This window comes from Hyperolius riggenbachi, chromosome 6 (assembly GCF_040937935.1).
Source record: "Hyperolius riggenbachi isolate aHypRig1 chromosome 6, aHypRig1.pri, whole genome shotgun sequence".
Lineage (NCBI taxonomy): Eukaryota > Metazoa > Chordata > Amphibia > Anura > Hyperoliidae > Hyperolius > Hyperolius riggenbachi.
Genome location: NC_090651.1, coordinates 306,479,552 through 306,502,041, shown reverse-complemented (window position 1 = coordinate 306,502,041; position 22,490 = coordinate 306,479,552). Strand labels below are relative to the sequence as shown.

Genomic DNA, 22,490 nt, shown 5'->3' with positions numbered 1-22,490 from the left:
TATTGTCTCTTATGGAGATCCCTATGCTCCTACCGGCCCCTGGGCTGTGTACCGAGGGTCCGAGCGCAGCAGGATATGTGAGTGGCGATGCGTACGGGTGGACATGAATGTTGCAGTGATTAAAGTGTATGGGCGGACACGGAGCGGATGGGGACATTGCTGCAAGCAGATGCAAAACGGACGGAACATATACCGTGCCCATTTTGCGTCCGCTCTAGTGGGAACCGGCCCTAAGTCAATGCCAATGCACATTGGTCAGTTGCTTCTTTCCAATTGTTACATTGTATGCCAGTGCAAATGTTGTTTTTGGCTTTCTCTATATGTACGCGTACATTATATCGCAATGCAATGTCCTACTGTGAAACTAGCCTAAGATTTCCTTATATATGTCTTAAAAGAAATACAAGTTCTACAGCTTCATCACAAATAAGAAAATGATGTGTTCTATGTGTTTATGGCAGCTCGGCAGAATCGTACAAATCATTCCTTTATATGATGTAACAGCTCTTCCGGGTTTCCTGGATCTCCACAGTGCAGCACATGTGAACCTGACTTCTCCAGTAAACAGATCAGGACAGACCTTGCTAATCTATAAATAGCTTACGGCAACAAAGCTATTTTACTCTCAAAAGGAACAAACAAGCCCACAATTGGAAAAACACCATATGTGTTTCTTTATACTTTCTATCCCCCCATGGCCACAGAATCAGAGAGATGGTTAGCCTCTAGGGAGCAGCGCAGATACATAATGGTGCCTTTCTCCCCAGAGAGACGACAGTCACAACACCTGTTCATAGAATGCACAAGATGCAACCAGACAAATCTCTGTTTAACCATTCTTATGCCTATTTAAAGGCATGACTGTCAGTGCTTGAAAACATGAGAAACTCACATCAGGATTAGGTTGTATAAACACCTGCCATTCAGATTCTGCATGATTGTAGAATAAATAAATTCAAGCTGACATCCATCAATACTGCTAGAGCTGTGTTTCACATGCATTAATTGGGATTTGACTTACTTCCTGTAGAAGCGAATGACGACGTGCTTTATCTGACCAATATTTAGAAAAGGGGGGATACATGGGAGAGAGAGGGGATACATGGGGGAGCGGAGGGAACACATGGGAGAGCATGGGGGACAGAAGGGGGCAGATGGGGGGCAGAAGGGGGATGCATGGGGACAGAAGGGGACACATGCAGGGCCGGTGTTTCCATAGAGGCAAAGGGGGCAATTGCCCCAGCGGCTCAGAGCCTGTAGAGGCCCCCAAGGTGTTTGCCCCCTCTCCTCCAGCCATGGTGGGGGTCACGGGGTATATATGCCTGCAAGGAATGAGTAAGAGAGGCACCATGGGGAGAAGTCCGGAGTGTAGACCATGGTGCTGCCTCCTGTGTCCTGCCTGGATTAGGTAAGACCCCAATGTGTGTACGGGAGAGAGGAATAGGAATAATTGCGTCCTTTTGGAGACATATGATGGACACCTAATGATTTTATGTGGTTGGGAGTGTTAGTTGGGTCCTGAGAGTCGGCTCAGAGGCTTGGGGAGAGCATTGGTGTGGGGCCACCAAGCTACTTTTGCGCCATGGCCCCATTGTAGCTAGAACTGGCCCTGGACACATGAGCGTCGAGGGGGACACAAAACATTGGGGGATAACATCTACAAGACACCCCTGGACCATGGACGCACCAGGTTTAGTATATTTTTTTCCCTTGGATTTTGCCCTGTAAATCTAGGTGCATCTTATAGTCAGGAGCGTCTTTTACGCCAAAAAATGCAGTAGGTACAAAGTTAGAAATGTGGGATGTTTGTGCATGTGGTTGTTCTCATTATACTTGTATATAATTTATCCTGGTTAATTTTCCTTCATATTAACATGTGAAAATGAGAAATATATCAATTTAAACGATGGGATTAAAGTTTAGAGTCAAAACAAAATACATCAGTGCGGGAAGAGAGACAAATAGAGAGAAAGATGGACAGAGGGACAGGGTTCCTAAAGAGGGACTGTCCCTCCAAAAAAGGGAGGTTGGGAGCTATGCCTCCATAACAATAGACACGCCGCCAGCCTAGAGGATGCACAGAACCCAGCCTGGAACTGTCACCCAAAGGAAATGAATCCCTGCAGAGGGCTGTACTTGTATGTGTATATGAGGCTTACCTTTGTGTCACCATGCAATTCCATGTATATGAAGCTTAACTATGCATTTTCATGCATTTGTTCTTTTGGCCAATGAAAACCATGAATAATCAATCAAGATCAGGTTTGAACTTACGGATAATAGCTTTTACAGCATGTTTGCTCCATATAAGGATTGTTTAACTTACCTTTCTCAACTTATCAATCAATACCTCAGTAAGAGCAAGAAGAAAGGTGTGTCATGATTAACCACTTCAAAACCGGGGTGTAAAATTAAAGAGACTCTGTAACAAAAATGTTATCCTTTTTTCTACTATCCTTCAAGTTTCTAAACCTATTCTAATGTGCTATGGCTTACTGCAGCACTTTCTACTATCACCGTCTCTGTAATAAATCAACTTATCTCTCTCCCGTCGGATTTGTCGCCATGTGTCTGGAAGGCTGCCAACTCTTCAGTGTTGTTGATCTGTTATGCACGCCCCCCTCCAGGCCCCCTCTATGCACACTACTGTGTGTGTTATTTAGATTAGGCAGCCTCTCTGCTCTCTCAGTGAGAGAAGAGAGCTTTACAAGCTGGATAAATCGTCCTCTGTTAGGCTGTGAAAGGAGCTGGGCTGTCACATGCTGAGGAATTACAGACACCGCAGAGCTGTCTGCAGGAAGAAACAATCAGCCTGTCACTCTTCAGTGGATGAGAGCTGCAGGGGGAAGAAGGTGAACACACAAATGATATCTTGAGATTCAAAAGGAAGGCTGTATACAGCCTGCTTGTGTATGGATGTATTTTCTATATGTGGACATACTGTACATCAACCTACTTCCGGTTGAGATGTCCCCTAATGCACTGGTATGTTTACTTTTGTGCAATTTTAACCACTTTATCCCCGGCGGTACGAATTTCTCCGCCCCTTTTTTCCCTCCTAAAAAACCAGGGACGGAGAAATCCGTACCTTCCGCGCTCCCGCCGCTGTCCGCGCTACCGCCGCTCGTGCGCGCGCACCCGCCGCTCGTGCACCCCGCCGCCCGCTTGCCCGGAGATCAATGAACGGGAAAATCCATTCCCGTTCGTTGATCTAAGCCCCCGCAATGATCTGCTGCTTCTTTCACAAACAGCGCGATCATTGTGAGTCTCCCAGCCTCCTACTGCTTCCTGTAAGCCTCCTTCCGGTCGCTTACAGGTCGCATGTAAACATACTCACTGTGGCCATCTTGTGTCCAAATAGTAAACTACACCCTAATGCATTTTACACATACAAATTAATTGTTTTACATAATAAATTAACTCATTACCTCCCACACTCCCCAATTTTTTTTTTTTTTGTAATTTAAAAAATATATATATATATATATACAATAAAAAAAAAACATAAATAGTTACCTTAGGGACTGAACTTTTTAAATATTTATGTCAAGAGAGTATAACACTGTTACTTTATAAACTATGGGCTTGTAATTAGGGATGGACGCAAAACTGAAAAAAATGCACCTTTATTTCCAAATAAAATATTGGGGCCAAACATTGTGATAGGGACATAATTTAAACGGTTTTATAATCGGGAATAATGGGCAAATACATTTCATGGGTTTTAATTACAGTAGCATGCATTATTTAAAAACTATAATGGCCGAAAACGGAAAATAATAATTTTTTCCCACATTTTTTCCTATTTTCCCCATTAAAACACATTTAGAATAAAATAATTCTTGGCATAATGTCCCACCTAAAGAAAGCCTAATTGGTGGCGGAAAAAACAAGATATAGTTCATTTAATTGCGATAAGTAATAATAAAGTTATAGACGAATGAATGGACGGAGCGCTGAAAGGTGAAAATTGCTCTGGTGGTCAGGGGGTAAAACCCCTCAGTGGTGAAGTGGTTAACAATACAGATTCTCTTTAAAGAGAATCTGTATTGTTAAAATCGCACAAAAGTAAACATACCAGTGCGTTAGGGGACATCTCCTATTACCCTCTGTCACAATTTCGTCGCTCCCGCCGCATTAAAAGTGGTTAAAAACAGTTTTAAAAAGTTTGTTTATAAACAAACAAAATGGCCACCAAAACAGGAAGTAGGTTGATGTACAGTATGTCTACACATAGAAAATACATCCATACACAAGCAGGCTGTATACCGCCTTCCTTTTGAATCTCAAGAGATCATTTGTGTGTTTATTTCCCCCTGTTCGCATGCACTGAAGTTTTAGGCTGCTCGTTTCTTCCTGCAAACAGCTTTGCCCTTGTCTGTAATTCTTCAGTATGTGAAAGCCCAGCCAGCTCAGAGGACGATTTATCCAGCTTGTAAAAGATAAGAGAGAAGAGAGAAGCTGCTCTAATCTAAATAACACACAGGCAGTGTGCATAGAGGGGCCTGGAGGGGGAGTGCATAGCAGAACCACAACCAACACTGAAGAACTTGGCAGCCTTCCAGATATGCCGACAAGTCTGACGGGAAAGATACATTGATTTATTACAGAGACTGTGATAGTATAAAGTGCTGCAGTAAGCCAGAACACATTATGGTGGCCATACACGGTACAATAAAAACGTTCGATTTTCCCGTTTATTCGATCTAAATGATCGAATTGAATGAAAGTTGAAAATATTTTTTTTTTCGATCAAGAAATTCGAACGATTATCCCGTTTTTTCTGGAAAAATGATCGGACATGCTGGAAAAATCTTTATATTCGATCTAATGGAATAATCAAACTAAATTATCTAATTGAAAAATTGTACCATGTATGGCCACCTTTAGAATAGCTTTTGGAACTTGTAGGATGATAAAAAACAGGATGCAATTTTTGTTACGGAGTCTCTTGTGGCCATACATGGTACAATAAAAATGTTCGATTTTCCCGTTTATTCGATCTAAATGATCGAATTGAATAAAAGTTGAATTTTTTTTTTTTCGATCAAGAAATTTGAACGATTATCCCGTTTTTTCGGGAAAAATGATCGGACATGCTGGAAAAATCTTTATATTCGATCTAACGGAATAATCGAACTAAATTATCTAATTGAAAAATTGTACCATGTATGGCCACCTTAAGGGTTTCCCCATTATATATAGCCAGGCATAGGTATCCCCAGTATATATAGCAAGACTTAGGTGTCCCCAGTATAGGTAGCCAGCAATAAATTACCTCTCCCGACGTTCCTCCGGCGATTGTCGCTCCACCTCCAATCTACCTGGCATCCAGCCTCACACTGCCACCAAGTTCCGTGTCCCAGCTTGATGACATCATCAATCATCAAGCCGAGACCCGACAGTAGAGGCACTGCGAGACTGGATGCTGGGCAGAGAGGAGGGGGAGTAACGATCACTGGAGGAACCACAGGTGAGTGAGTGGATCCTCTTCTTCCACCGCCACCTAGTGATCACTACGATCGGCGGCAATCGTAGTGATCACATGATCAAGAGCCAGTCGCCATGGCTCCTGATCAGTGAGGGGAGATGTCATCTGTCATATGACAGGTCAATCTCCCCATTTCGGCTGCGCGCAGTTAGACCAAGAGACATAACGTCCATTTGGCAGCACAGGACGTAACTGTAACGTCCTTGGTCCCAAAGGGGTTAAAGTCTTGAGATGGTACTGTGTGAGATGGTAAAAAGAAGGAGACGGAAGGCCCTATGCAGCCCCCCACCCCTCCTTAGGACATAGAGCGGGACACTTTACTCTCTTGCAAATTAAGCAACATGTCTGCACAGCCTCGGCCCTGCAATGTCACCAGAGGGATCGATCTCTGTCAGGCAACATTAATTACGATTGTGTGTGGCATACGTGTTATAACACCGCTGGTGAGCTGGGCGCTCAAATTCCTGGCAACGTTAAATACTATTGTTGTAGCAACTCGGAGGGAGAAGTAATTTAGGGTCTGGCGATTGCCAGTACCCCGAATTACTCTTGTGCAAGGTGCGCACCATAGCATTAGCCACGAGTGCCAAAACCATTGGCTTCATGTGCACAGGCCTTGAGTGCGCCATATGGTATAGAAATTGATCGCAATCCATTTGATTTTTGATCAGGGAGGAATTGCTTGGCATCTCAGGCTGCAGGGCCATTTCCATACTTTTTTCTGCCTGAGGCAAACTTGTGAGGACTTGGAATAATCGCACAGCACCTGACAATTGCCTCCCCCCCTCTAACCTCCCGCTCCTCACTCACTGTTAGCCTCCTCACACAGCACAATAAGCTGCTTTTCCCCGATGATGACCTTTTCACCTCGCTCTCCTCTAGCTTCTCCTCCGACTCTGACTCAGGGCCGGTTCTCTAATGAAGCAAGGTGAAACATTTGCGTCAGGGGCAGAGATTACAGGGGCAGCATTTTTGTACTGTGTGTACCGTCCTGAGGAGGAATGTAGTGCTGAGGGTGAGCAGTTTGTCACAGACTCACAGCCAGCCAGTGTGATCTTGTGTTGAGCTGCAGCATGTCATGTAAGAACATTAAATTAAGCAGAGTAACTTGTCAGATGCTGTGCGATCATTCCAAATCGGTGGGTGGGGGCGCATCCTCACAAGTTTGCCTCAGGCAGCAAAAAGTCTAGAACTGGCCCTGCTCTGCTGCTGGTAGTGTAAACACAGTACAAACATGCTGCCCCTGTAATCTCTGCACCTGGTGCAAATGTTTCACCTTGCTTCATGAGAGAACCGGCCCTGGCTGTCAGGCTGTAATCAACTCATACTGTATATGGCTAGCTGTAATCATTAGGGACTGAGGAGTCTGACCCAAGACAGAGATGTAATTGAAGTGCTTAGTGAGGTAGATAAGTTTAGCATCTGAATATATGATTGGTTGAGGCAGTGCCAACTAAGGCCCCGTTCACACTTGCGTTTTTGGGAAAAACGGACCGGATATCCGGATCCGGACCGTACCGGACCGGACCCGTACGGTTTCTATCCGGATCCGGTCCGTTTGCATAAGTTTTCAATTAGGTATGAATACGGCTGCGATCCGGATCCGTTTTTTTAAAGAGATATACACACTATATAAATTCCTGGGGTCTGGGAGGTCAGCAGAAGCTGCACCTGTAGAATCAGGTCCTCCGCTGTGTAGGGCCTCACCTCCACGTCCGACATACTGCCAAACAGCTCCAGCACAAAAGTCACTGCTGCTCCACTCCAGAAATGCTGGGCCCATGTGTCTTCATCCAAAATGGCCGCTAGAAAACGCATAGGAAGTGGGGTAGAACGTCCGTTTTTTATAGCCAGTGTGTTTTGTGCTTTTTGTTTCCCATTGGTTTCTATTGCCGGACGATGCAGTCAGGCTCTGGTTCGGGTGCGTCGGCCGGATGATCCGGACCTTAAAAATAGCGCATGTTGGAAAAGTGTCCGGAGTCCGGATCCGGTCTGGCTCCGGTCCGTATAGAACGGACGCGTGTGTACGGTCACATAGACTTTGCATTGCTATGCCAAACGTCCGTTCCGTTTGTACAGTATACGGTCCGGATCCAGCCCGGCGAATCCGGACAGCGAACGCTAATGTGAACCGGGCCTAAGTGAGTAGCAAGCCTGAAGATTTACAGTGGTTCATATGGGAGAAGCTTGTGCTCGCATTAATGTTTCAGTAGTTTCATTAGAGAAGTGGGGAGGATGTGTGAGATGTTTTCCAGCTGACAGCATTAAGCCTCTGCTAGCACTTTGATGTGGGAGTTGAAGAATGCAATAAAATTAAAAGTGACTGCTAGACTGCAAACTTGTTGTGAGGGATAAATACATTATCTTATGTTACAGTTCTATATATAGCACTATCACACTTTCCATAAGTTTTTTTACAGAAAGCCTTAAAGGACAACTGAGGTGAGAGGGATATGGAGACTGCCATATTTATTTCCTTTTATGTAAAACACCTTGCCTGGCTATCCTGCTAATATGTTAAGCCACAGACCCTGAACAAGCATGCAGCAGATCAGGTGTTTCTGACATTGTCAGATCTGACAAGACTTGCTGCATGCTTGTTTCTGGTGTGATTTAGACACTACAGCAGCCAAATAGATCAACAGGATAGCCAGGCAACTGGTATTATTTAACGTGAACCCGAGGTGAGAGTTATTTGGAGGCTGCCATGTGCACCAGGCTGTCCTATTGCTTGGGTGTCCTACTGAACCTACTGCCTTTAATACTTTCAGCCGTGGACCCTGAACAAGCATGCAGCAGATCAGGTGTTTCTGACAATAGTGTCAGAACTGACAAGATTAGTTGCATGCTTGTTTCTGGTGTACATCAAACGCTACTGCAGCCAAATAGATTAGCAGGACTGCCAGACAACTGTTATTGTTTAAAAGGAAACAAATATGGCAGCCTATTTTTGCTTCACTTGATCAGCCTGATGAAGTGATGGGAGAATGGGGTTGACCTGGGAAAACCAAGGTCTGACAAGAGGAGGGGTGCAGGCTTTAGCGGTACCTTGGGTGCTGGAAAACCTCTTTCTAGCTCTGCACTCAGTATTATGAAACTACACAAATACTGTAATTTGAACGGTTTGAAAATATATATTTTTCTGATCTTCTTCCACTGTCTCATAATACATGTGCGGTGGATGAAATCACAAACCCATAATATGAATTGTCTTGCCTGTAATTGTGGGTTTTGATGTATCTTAAGAAGTTCAGAAGGAAACACAGTACTTTGGGCATGAGATTCAGGAAAAAATAAGTTTATGTACAGAACATTCTGACTTATCCTGAGAAAATATCTGACCCAAAATAAATAAGGTGTTGAAGAGTTTTCCCTGCTTGCTAGCGTAGGAAAGTTTTACTAACAGGAAGGAACCAAAGGCATTGTTATTGACAGTAACTGACTATCTTAGTATAAAATGTCCATGTTTGGCTTTCATAGTTTCACTAGCTCACTAGTCCATCTCTTAAGGCAGGGGCATAACAATAGACCCTGCAAGGGATGCAGCCACAGGGGGGCCCAGAAGCCGCAGGGGGCCCTGTTGGGGGAGAGGTTTCTTTTCCCTGTCTTGAGAGACTGACAAATAAGGGCAGGGAGAGAAAAAACACTTTCTGCTCTCTGCACAATTGTTCTAATGAATGCATCTGCTCAGCCACTGATCAGGAATCATACAAAGTTTTGTAGACAAAGATTTGTAGGCAGTCTCTATTCAATGTGTAGCAGGCTCTTGTGTACAGTGCCCTGCCTCTCCAACCCATCCCCAAGTGCTGTGTACTGTAGTGATGCTGGAGGAGTCTGCAAAGCCAGTTCTGCTCTATCAGAGATGGACAGAGTGAGTGTAATAAGCTGAGGCTGGGAGCACACTCGTCTGCACACTATGGGCTTGATTCACAAAGCCGTGCAAACTGTTTAGCACGGGTGTGCCGCAAGTGCCGCGATTGTGCCGCAAGTGCGGCAAGTGCCGCGATTCTGTAAGTGCCGCGATTCGCACGATCGCAGACTTTTGCGTGCGCAATTGGCAAATTGCGCGTGCAAAAGTCTGCGATCGCGCAAATCGTGGCACTTTGCGTACGCAAAAGTCCGCGAACAGCACTTCACATGCTAACTGTTTAGCACACCCGTGCTAAACAATTTGCACGGCTTTGTGAATCAAGCCCTATGGGTTTGATTCACAGCTTAACCCCTACCCGACCGCCTAACACCGATAAGCATCGGGAAGGTGGCAGCCCCAGAACCACCTAAAGCCCAAAGGCATCAAGAGCAGTGGGCGGGGATTAGCAGGCAATGTGTGCAGTGTTGTGCGATCGTTCCCTGCCATGATACAGAGCGGAGCTCCGTGTTTAGCCTGCTAGCCGCTATTTACACGTACAGTGCTGTGATCTCCTGTAGCGCTGCACAGGGACAGATCTGTCACTGAGCTGTCCCCTCAAGTGACTCTGAGGATGATCGCCTCTCATAGGCTGAGGCCAATGAGAGCTGATCACGCTGATTGGCTCTCGAGGGGGGGGAGAGGGAATATAAAAATATTTAAAAAAGATAACATGTTTTATTTAAAAAAAAACACACAAATAAATGAATAAAAAACAACAACATCCCAGCAGCAATCAGATGCCACCAACTGTTGGTGGCAAGACAAAAGGGGAAGAGGTACATTTGTTTGTTTGCTAAGTTGTATGGCCTTGCAGCACACAGTTAAAGCTGCAGTGGCCTGTATTGTAAAAAAATAGCCTGGTCACTAGGTGGGTGTAAGCCTACGGTCCTCAAGTGGTTAATAAGTGCAGAGAGTGTTTTTATGGCCTGCGCACGCTATGCAGCCATAGCACGTGCAGTGAAATTGCGCTGTGCTTAGATATCGTAACGGGTGCTTCGTTACTCTTAATAAACGCTCCACTGAACCTGCCCGGAGCTTGGCGGGTCCAGTAGCTTCAAAGTACGAGATTCCTGCACTTTGATTGGTCCTGTATGCTGCCTGTCACTTGAGAGGCAGCCTACAGGGCCAATCAAAGTGCAGGAATATCGTACTTTGAAGCTACTGGACCTGCCGGCACCCAGTTTGAGAACCCCTGCTGTATGCAGTGCAGTAATGAACCCCTCCTGGACCTCAAATGCAGCCATTAACTTTGTTAGGTGGACTTATACTTGAGTAAATAATAATAATAAATTCCATCTTAAGAATGTTAAATATTGGGTCAGTTTATATACAGGGTCAACTTGTATTACACGGTATATTGCTACTGCACAAGCACAAGTCCGGACACAGGCATGCGCAGTAGTGATGCTCCTGTCCTCTGAACCACTCAGGAATACAAGTAGTTCAGAAGAGCTGTTTGGTCATATTGCTTTATCAGCTGACAGCAGTGGAATGATGGGCTGGGTAGAGGAACGGGAAGGCTCTATACTATCCAGAGCCTTCCCTCTACTATGCTAATTATCAAACCTGAAGTGAATTTCTCAATTTGAGATTGCTTTTAAAAAATAATAAAATATAATGGGCTTGATTCACTAAGACAAATAGCATGCCTTATACGAGTTAACAAGCCTTAAAGGGACTCTGAGCAGTGCAGTAACTATGGAAAGATGCTTACCATTTTGAAGCTCTCTTTCTCCGCTTTCCAATGACATATAAACCACCACCCTATGCCTTTTAGTTTTCGTTATTTCCACGATCGAAATCGCGGCCGCCATCTTGGATTCCTTATGCAGCATTGTATTATGCAAGACGACACTTTTCCCCAGTGTCAGCAGCTCCATTCAGTGCAATGCAATGAAATACAAGGAACCCAGGGGGATATCATTACAAACATCATGCTGGAAGGTGTGAGGATATAATTAATTAGTTGTGGGTATGCTTAAAGGCATACCCACAGGCACTGCTCGGAGTCCTTTTAATAGAGATAACATGCCTTATCAGAGTAGCATAGAAAGCGCTACAAACCCGCAGGGGCTCAGGGCAGGACGAGTGGAGCTCTCGTCATTGCCAATTAGCAGGCATACGTTTGTAGGGCTCGCTATGCTACTCTGATAAGGCATGTTAACTTTGATAAGGCGTGTTATCTCTGATAAGGCATGCTATTTGTCTTAGTGAATGAAGCCCATTATGTTTATACCGTATTTTTCTGAATATTACATCCTCTGAACTATAAAACAGATCTAGGTTTAAAGGACAAAAACCAGGGTAAAAAATATACTAAACCTGGTACATCCATGATCCAGGGGCATCTTGTAGATGTTCTGCCCCCAATTATTGTGCCTGTGGGTATGCCTTTAAGCATACCCACAACTAATTAATTATATCCTCACACCTACCAGCGCTTTGAGTCCCCAGGGAGAAAAGCGCTATATAAATATTATTGTTATTGTTACCTCTTGTGTCCTCCTGTGTCCCCATGTGTCCCTCCTGTGTCCCCCATGTGTCCTTCTGTGTACCCTCTGTGTCCTCTGCCTCCCTTATGTCCTCCGCTACCCCGTGTCCTCCTCTGCTCCCCTGTATAGATAAAAGCAGCAGCAGCATGTCACTCACCTCATCAATCGGAGCATGCGGCGATCAGAGACTTCTCCCCCACTGTTCCCCTATTGCTGGTTTCCGCTGATTGTGTCATTACACGTGACCAGCACTAGGGGAGTAGTGAGGGAGAGGTCTCCGACGTCCGCAGCCTCCAGTGGATGAGGTGAGAGACGCACTGCTGCTGCTTTTATGTATACGTGAGGAAACAGAGGAGGACATGGGGACAATACAGGGAGTTCCCGACATTGCGGCAGGTCAACGGTTTATATTGGCAGGTGTTTGTAAGTCGGGGATCACCTGTATTTGGAATATAAGGCGCAGTGACTTTTTCTCCCCAAGTGCATCTTATATTCTGAAAAATATGGTAGGTCTTGAGCCCTGAGGAAGCCAGGTGAATTGCCTACAGTTTAAGTGAGCAACTCATAGGAATACTGCAACTGCTGTCATTTTTGTGAAAGCAAATAAAGTAGAAGCAGATTCCGAACACTGAGCCACAGGAAACGCCCAATGAAGAGCTCCTGATCAGGACCTCGCTCACACTAAGTGTGCTGTGCACAATTAGCAATATGTATAGTGTGCAATATGCAAGGACATCAGAAGTGCATAGGCTGTACTGTCTGACATTCCACTTATGTGCATTATTGTAATGCACTGCTGCATACAATTTTGTCCCATTTAGGAGCAGTGTACTGGTTAAGGGCTCGTTTCCACTATCGCGAATCTGCATGCGTCCAACGCATGCAGATTTGCACATGTAATGCAAGTGGATGGGCCTGTTTCCACTGTAGCGTTGTTGAGGTGCGTTTTTTTCAGCGGTAAAAAAACGCACAAAAGAGCCAACGAATTCGCCTGCGAGTGGAATGCATGCGAATCGCCGCTAATGTATTTAATAGTAAAAACGCATGCGTTTGTTACATGCGTTTTTACCCGCGATTTCGCACCTTTTTCAATTTTATTTTGCCCTGGCAGTGTCATGGTTAATTTCGCATGGCACCCTGCCATGCGAAATCGCACGCGAAATCGCGGGTAAAAACGCATGCGTTTTTACAAGCGTCGGAATGCCGGCGAAATCGCGTCGCAACAGTGGAAACAAGCCCTAAAAGATAACCGAGGCAGCTGAGCTGCATAAAACGTTTAACCTTATCTGCTGCATAAGGTATCTGGGACGCACATTGGATCTTTCTTTTTCCCCCGATTGCCTTCAACTGTCCGAACCGGGCCCCGACCCTCCCCTGGGTTGCCATTCTTGACCCGGAAGCAGTACTGGGCATTACATGCTACACCTGCACAGTTTGGGAGGCTGCGCACGTGCCTGCACACTTAGAATCCCTCAGTCGCCATCCGGCGATCTCCAAGACACCATGTCCGTATTCACATTCTGGACACTGCAGGGTCTGCATGTTTGTACTGTGTTTACACTTACAGCATGCATTCAGAGTAGGAGGAAAAGTGAGAGGAGACTGAGCGAGAGGAAGAGATCACCATTGGGAAAAAGCAGCTTGTTGTGCTGTGTGAGGAGTCTGACAGTGAGTGAGGAGGGGGGAGGCAGGAGAGCAGCAATGTTTCATTTGACTTGCACAGCAGAAGGGAGGAGGTGGCACTGCTGTCCTGACTGAGGAGGAATGGTGTGGCTGATGGTGAGCAGTTTTTTTTGTCACAGACACAGCCAGCCAGTGTGTTATTGTGTTAAGCTGCAGCATGTAATGCCTCAAGTTGTTGCATATGCTCCCTTTCTGACTGAGAACATTAAATGAAGAGTAAATCGTCGGGTGCTGTGCAATAATTCCAAGTCGGGGGCATCCTCATAAGTTTGGCTCTGGCAGCAAAAAGTCTAGAACTGGCCCTGATTGTGGATGCCCAGGAAACAAAAGCAGACAGTGCTTGGGATTGCTGCATCCCTCTGGCCTTCTTTCCAGTGTGTCTGAATGATGGTTAGATTAGTTCCCAGCACAGGACCAAAACCCTCCACCTCAAATACACTTTGTTGTATGCTGTTCAAAATTCTTATTGCATGGCCAGTCAGTGTCGATTGTCGAACTGGGAGGTGGAAAAACTGAGGAAATCCACCTGCTGGCCAAGCAGCAGAAACCCTGTGTTATCATCACTCCCAATAGAAACCTGCAGCAAGTCTTCACTGTGAGCAGCAACACCTGATTACTGCTGCTTGGCCAGCAAGTGGATTTCCTGAGCTTTTCCAGCTCCCATTCGGACACTGTGGTCAGTACAAGTCTGCTCTCTTCTGATCACAACTGAGAGAGAAGCGACAGATATTTCCGAATAACTTCAATGCAGGAGTGCCTACTTTCGGCCAGTAGGTGGAGATAGAAAACTTTTTCTAAACAAATATAGAGAACTATGTTCAATTAAACAGCTGTACAGTATGCATGTTGGTTTGGTGTAGCTCTGTAAAATATACAGTATATCATAGGCACAATGTACACCAGTGGCTCTGGATGTTTGTCTGGAGTTATGTTATGCAAATTGTGTAATGTGCATTATGTAGTTTGTGTAACGCCCAGTAAAATTTACATGCCGTGTGGAAGTTTCCTTAAAGGACAACTGTAACAGCAGACTGCCCTACATCAGAGCCGGATTAAGGCTAAATGGGGCCCTAAGCAAAGTAACTGATTTGGGCCCCCTCATGTCGTAATAGAATCAGAAGATGCAACTGCACAGCAACATGCCGCACATACAGGGGCAGCCGAGCTACTGGTTGCTATGAGCAACAGCCCGCTTTCCTCTGTGGATGCATAATGCAGGGAATAGCAGTGGCAAAATGCAGAGTGAGAGATGAATGGCTGGGACATTTGCACTCAGGGGCTGGGGCACCCCTGTGAAGAGGGCACCAGATATCACAGCAGCTGCACTTTCCCCCTGCATCTCCAGCCTGGCAATAGCAGAAAGCTCTGGACACCGCCAAACCGGAAGCCGTTCCCCAGACAGAATTACATAACCACCCCCACCACCGAACAACCAATTTCCTCCCAAACTAGACAGCCACCATGTAGCCTCCATCCCAGTGAATACGACAGTCCAGCAGAGAAGGCAGTTGCAGCGGGGGAGAATGACAGCACCAGATGACTCACATTCACCTATTGCAATCCAAGCAATAGAGGTCTTGTCATCCGGAGCCCATCTGTCTCCTCTAGAGTGCTGCCGCTCTGTTACTACTACTATTACTACTTCCTGTCTGATCTGAGAATCAGGAAGTTCAGAGCGAGCGGCTTCACTGTAGAAGAGACAGATGGGCTTCAGATGACGGGATCTCTATCGATTGGATCAGGGATAGGTGAGTGAGCGTTTGCCATCTGCTGCTATCATTCTTGCTGCAGCTGTGGTGCTCTGTGGGAAGGGATGGCGGAGTGGGCAGCGGCAGAGTGCACAGTAGCAGGAGGGGGACCTAAGAGGAGAGCATAGCTCTGAAGACAATCAGCAGCTCACGGCATCATTTGTCTCCTACTGAATAGGTGCTGGCTTACTGAACAGGCAGAGCCGAGATTCCAACCCTGGTCTCCTGTGTCAGAGGCAGAGCCCTTAAAGGGACTCCGAGCAGTGCCTGTGGGTGTGCCTTTAAGCATACCCACAACTAATTAATTACATCCTCACACCTACCAGCATGATGTTTGTAATTATATCCCCCTGGGTTCCTTATATTTCATTGCATTGTGCTGAATCGAGCTGCCGACTTTGGAGAAAAGTCGGCCTGTGGCCGCAATTTCGATCACGAAAATAGCGAAAACTAAAAGGCATAGGGCGGCCATTTATATATCATTGGAAAGAGGAGAAAGAGAGCTTTAAAATGATATGCATCTTTCCATAGTTACTGCACTGCTCAGAGTCCCTTTAACCATTATACCATCCAGCCACCGCTGACAGGATGGCGAGGGCTGGTTTATGTGCTGATGGGGCCCCTTTGACTCTGAATGGGGCCCCAAGCGACTGCTTTTGTTGCCTGGTCGGTAATCCGGCCCTGCCCTACATTACTGATTAATTACTCTGATCAGGATAAATAATCACTAGTCCAGGGCACTCTGGTATTTCAGCAGCCAGTGCACATGGCTACTAATGACAGACAACTTCTGAAGCACTAAACACATCCTGCCACCTCTCTCTGCTAATGTCCCACCTGCAGCACAGCAATCATTCTCTCTACTCATCCTGCTGCTCTGCACATTTACTCACTGCAGGCTTCATGTAGAGAACAAGGAGACATATTGCCCATGGGACAGGAAGGGGGAGGGGTGCTACATCTAGTGCAGGAAGTAGTACAGTTCCCTGCACTGCCTCTGCAGTATCCCCGACAGCGATGGGTTGGCGACTTCTTCCTATGTCACTGAGAGCATCCTGCACCTGTGCAGAACATTCCCGATGACGTGGGCATACTCGTGTATGGCAAGGGACACGTGACCTCTAGGGGCTGGAAGAAGCCCCAGGTAAGTAAAGGTAGCTTCTATTTACTCGCCTCGGATATCCTTTAACCACTTAAGGACCGAAGGCTTACACCCCCCTAGTGACCAGGCTATTTTTTACACTTCAGGCCACTGCAGCTTTAAGTGCTTGCTGCTGCAGGGCCATACAACTCAGCACACAAGTGATTCACCCCCTTTCTGCCCACCAGCAGAGCTTTCTGTTGGTGGGCTCTGATTGCTGCTGCCCTGTTTGTTTATTTTTTTATTTATTTAATTGTGGGTTTTTTTTTTTTAAATACATTTGTGTATTTTTTTTTTAATTTCCCAGGCTATCACTGCGATCACTCCTGATCCTCTGTAGGGGACAGCCGAGTGACACGGCTGTCCCCAGTACAGCGCTGCCGTAGATCGCCGCAATGCACACTGTAAATAGACGGCACTGGGAGACTTTCAAGCGTGCATGGGCGCGCGATCCCCAGCAAAACCCCGCCCCAGGACTTCACTCCAATTAGCGTTGAACGATCCTGGGGTTGCTGCCACATTCACACCAATTGCGTGGAGCGGTCGGCAAGAGGTTAATGTCAAAGAGGCCTTCGGGTCTCTTCATAAGGTCACGAATGTGCTTGGGTCTCTGTGTACTTCTGAGGATGGGCAGCTCCATACTGCACATGCACAAGTGCTTGCCTCATGTGTGCACAGTATGGAACGCTCATCTTCAGAAGTACTTGGAGACCCGAGGACTTCCAAGAAGGCTCGAAGACACAGATGGTGGGAGATTTGAACGGGCGTGACGGTGGAACAAAGGGACACAGAGAGAACCGGTAAGGCTCTAAGGGATACAGAAGTGATTTCCTGATGAGTTAATTAGTACTAGTGCTGCTGAGTCACGACAAAATGCAACTTTCTGCCGTGCATTGTGACGCATGCACAAGTTGGGGATCATGCACACTTTAGCTAGTGTGAAAGGCCCTAAGCATGAGCTGGCAAGTTAACAATGATCAATTAATTGTGGTCATTTTTTAGCAAATGCCAACGTCTTTTTGAAAATGTTAGTAACAATTTCTGTAGCAGCGTACATGAACAAATCACGGACCCTTTTCCACTTAAAAGCGCCATGCGTGGTTGAGCTGTGATCGCATTTATTATTTATTTATTTATTGTATTTATAAAGCGCCAACATATTACACAGCACTGGACAATATTTTAGGTTACAGACAATATTTAGGGGTGACATACTGCAATATGACAATACTGGAATACAAGGAAGACCAGATCACGCAGCACAGTATGAGTACAGGTAATGCTTAGTCAGTCACTGGATGGGAGCAGGGAGATTAGGCAAATAGAGTTCACTCAAATGCATAGCATGGGTGCATTTCCTTCTATTTCCACTACCGCAATATCACTGTGATTTTGCCGTGATACAGCCCGATATCGGTGCGTTTGTGCTTGCAATTTCTGATGGGAGAAAGAGAAAAGAAAGTAGTTTGAATTGCCAAATCGTGGAAAAAAAAATCACAATTGCTAAGCGACTTTCCTGCACTTCCGGAATACAAAGTAAAGAAGTGCAAACACAATAAAAATGCAGCAGGCCGGGGATTGTGCCTCAGAAAAAATAGAATTGCAGTAGTAGAAAATCAGCACTGAGATTTACATATTAAGTGCGGTGCTGTAGCGATTGACAAAACGCGAGCGAAACACACCTAACGGAAACTGGCGTAAAGTGTTCCTATCTGTTCACTTTTGTGGTGATATATGTGAAATGTTCACTGTTTATTTCACAACACGTCTTCTACTTTACTGCTTCCACTTTTAAAACTCCTTTTATTAGTAAATGCTTCCTTTGTCTTAAAGTGGGATAAAACTCTGACATAACGTTCAATAAAAATGTATTTTCCTGCTTTTTATTACCTTTTCAGTTACCATATTAGCTTTTGTGCACAAGTAATGTTGTCTGTCTACAAATTCCCAAAGTACAGTTTATCTGCTCTGAAAGCTGCCATTACATTTTACTGCATAGCTGCTGTATTTATGTATTAAAATCTATCTAGAGATCACTTCACAGTACTTTCTGCTTCTCATCTCAGTACAGCTCAGTTTCAGCAATTTGCCATTGTTTACTAAATGTATCTGACAAAGGAATGTAAACAAAAGATAATATTATCACCTCTTGGGATGCGGCCAGAAGCTGCCCACTGAAGAACAAAGTGCTGTGTTTAAGGGCCCGTTTCCATTAGCCGTGATCCGCTGCGATCATCACACCCGAACTGAAACCAATGCAAGTCAATGGAGCAGTTTCCATTTGCAATGCGACACGGGGGGGGGGGGCGGGGGGGATTGAGGATGGCATGCTGCAGATTCTCGCAACACGCATCCGATTCTCCTTAGCGCTAACAGGTGGTCGCATTCAGACTTCCGGAAGACAACCGTAAGTACCCGCGGCTGGATGCGATGCGATCATCGCATCATCTTGCTAGTGGCAATGACCCCTAAATGTTCTGAATGCTGTTTTGCTAAAATTTTTTTTTTTTTTGGGGGGGGGGGGGGGGGGTGTATGGATTTTATGCTGTAAATAATCTTTTACAGCAAAGAGGAAGTGCTGAGTTTTATACCACTTTGAAGTGTAATGCCAATTACACTTTTTCTTAGCTTTGGGAAGCATGTAGAATGGACAGAATATTTCCATGAGTCATCTTACAGGAAATGTATTTTTCTACTGAACAATGTGTTTAATCGACTTTAAACTTTAATTCCATCCTTTAAACTGATATATTTTTTATGTTCATATTTTAATATAAAGAAAAATGAACCAGGATAGAAAGGCCCAGGGTGATCTTAGTTATAAAACAACACACCCTGATCTCTATCTATGAAAATGTATGAATCTTCTTCTACCTTGCATAATGCATTGTCATATCAACAGGGCCGGCCCGCTCATGAGGCGGGGTGAAACTTTTGCCTCAGGCGGCAAAGTTCTAGGGGCGGCATCCGCCCGTCTGTGGGTGCGGGGGGGCCGGCTGCCGAGCCGGAGGGGTATCTGGCAGGACGGGGGTATTGGGCCTAGCGGTGGGGTCGGACCCCCCCTCCCTCGCCTGGGTCCCCCTATCTGCGCTCCCCTCCAGCTTTAAATGTAGCGTAAGCAGCCGACAGTAAGAAGCAACGGGCGGGGATCGGGCGGGGATCACTCACCTCTTCCTCGTTCCAGCGTGCGCTCCACTGACGCCACTTCCTGCAACGCCGCCCACTGTATTGTACGTGGCCGGCGTTGCAGGAAGTGACATCAGTGGAGCGCACGTTGGAACGAGGAAGGTGAGTGATCCCCCGCCCGTGCCTCTTACTGTCTGTCGGCTGCTTACGCTACATTTAAAGCAGATCGGGGGACCCAGGCGAGGGAGGGGGGAGTCCGACCCCCCTCCTCACCGCTAGGCCTAATACCCCCGTCCTGCCAGCTACCACTCCAGCTCAGCGGCCCGCCACAATTTTTTCAAATTTGCCTCAGGTGGCAAAAAGTCTAGGGCCGGCCCTGCATATCAAAAAGCCAGTTTTTCACCATTATGTCCAGTTATATTGCGCCTCATTTAAAAGGTTTCTTTCCTATGTGAGTAACTGATTGGATCACCGTAGACTTTTTCACATTCCACTGGTTCTTCTGACATACAGTAGATTCATTAGGGTTTGGTGCAAATAAGGGCATAACAATTACCTAAGCATAGTTATCATTGTATATCTAGATAGGATAAGGCATAACATGTGTATTAACATAGTTATCACTATAAACTTTTGCAACTTGCCAAATTGCCTCTGACTCACTGGAGATCATTGCAAAATAAAGAGCATAACAGGTATGTGAACAAATTATAATTGGAGTTGCAAGTTTCTCCTGGTTACGATGAGCAGCTCTCTCACTGAGGCATTGTAGTATGAGACAGGGAAAAATGGTGCAGGAAATTTTTGGGCACACCGTGCGCCGCCACAGGCCGTAATGTGAATGACGGCTATAGCGGCGCTCAGACAGTAATTTGGGTGCCATCAAAAGACAGAGCACAAATTACTATAAAACTGCGTAATTCGGCCGCCAGCAACAGCTGAAAGCCAAATATTACATCTTACCCCCTGAGTCCACGGGGGACCAAGGAGCCACCTAATGCATAGGGGGGGGGGGGGGGGGAGTCTTGCTTTATTTGGGGTAGGGTTGCTATTTAGTGGAGCCCTATGTCAAATTTTCCCAAGGTTAAAGATAAAGTTCCCGTTAGCACAGCATCTGTGGTATTAAGCTGCTGACTCGATTAATTGTTTTTTGACACTGTTGTTGCGCTGGATTTCCTCTTAGCACCTCTGGTCATCACCTCTGGCTATTTCAGAAGCAGAAACTTACAATATATCACCACACATAAGCCAACTTTTTAACATTGAAATTATGTGCTAAAAGTTTGTGTGTGTGGGGAGGGGGGATTAAAGAGACACTGAAGCAGAAAAAAATTATGATGTAATGATTTGTATGTATAGTACAGCTAAGAAATAAAACATTAGGGGCAGAGACATCCTCTATAATAATCTCCCTGTGTCGCTGCGTCCAGCTGTCCCTATGTCCCTGTTTTTTGCTACTGCGCATGTGCGCAGTACGGACAGCTGGACAGGACCAGAAAGTGAGGTGGGCAGGCGAGGCGGGTGCGTGCACGGTGAGTGCGTGCGCTGCATGCGCACTGACTGGCGGCGGCGGTAGAAAAAAGATCTAGAGCCTTTTTTAAACAGGCTTAGGTCTGCTAGTAAATCTAATATTGTTCTCAGTACAGAAAGAGTTAAGAAACTCCAGTTGTTATCTGTGCAAAAGAGCTATTGAGTTCCACAACTTTCAGGGCCCATTCACACTAGAGCCTTTTGCCGCCGATTTCGGCAAAACGCTCAAGCGCTATTGCTTTTGAAAGGGCTAGTGCTTTAATACCCTATGGGTCCGTTCTAACTTGGGCGATTTGCGTTAATTGACGGCGATTGTGCTTTACCCTCCTCTGGAATCCCTTTCCACAACACATCCATCAATCTGCAACCTTAAAATCTTTAAACAATCCCTCAAAACTCACTTTTTCCAACAATCATACACTCTAAGGACAATACCTTGCAACCTCTGGTCAGGTTGTACTCCTTACCAGATAATCTAAAAACGCACCGTCTCTAGGTATGCATATTGTATTCTACCATAACTCTTGTCCCCCCCCCCCCCCCCTATTCCTTTAGATTGTAAGCTCACAAGGACAGGGCTCTCTCACCCCTGAAATATGTTATTCATTTTGTGTTTTTCAGTTTGTCATACATTTTATTCATCAGGTTACATTTATTACTGTAATTACTAATTCTGTATTTTATACCAGTGTCTATATTTTGTGTACACCATTGTCTGTATGATTATATACCTCATGTTTGTACAGCTCCATGGAATATGTTGGCGCTTTATACACCAATAACAATAATAAAGGTTTTACTTACCTGAGCATTCAGTACATCAAGCCTATCGAGGGTTTAGGAACACATATTCTAACATCCTCTCCTGGGACAGAAAGTGCATCAAACTCAGGGGCAAACCCAAGATTTTCAAGGGGAAGATTCCTGAAAGGTCTCCCTCAGCCACACACAATACAGTATAATGATATGGTAGGGCATCATGCTGGGTACACATAATGCAATTTCCCATCCGACTGACAGGATCTGACAATTATTTCCTAAATGTCCGATCTGCTCCCAATGGACAACGGGATTGATCAGGAGCAGTTTGGATACAGATAATAATGAGGACAGCCGACATTGGTAATGAAGGGGAAAGTGAATCATTCACCCAGCAGGAGCACAGGGCTGTGCTCATACCTGACTCTGTTAAGTTCCCTAAGGGCCCGTCTCCACTAGGAGCGGTGCGATGGGGCTACATAGCCGCATCGCACCGCGGGTGTGCTGAAACACATGCACGCCAGTAGAAGAGTTTCCACTGCGTGCATGTTGTGCGGTGCGGTGCGGAGCGATCCGAAAATCTGCAGCATGCTGCAGATTTTCACACGGC

General features: G+C 45.7%; 1 protein-coding gene across 11 annotated transcripts in view; it reads left to right on the top strand.

Annotated features, from left to right (window-relative positions):
• The window catches only part of LOC137522832 (modulator of macroautophagy TMEM150B-like), a 146,104-nt gene that overhangs the window by 38,893 nt on the left and 84,721 nt on the right, over nt 1-22,490 (top strand). The window lies entirely within an intron of this gene.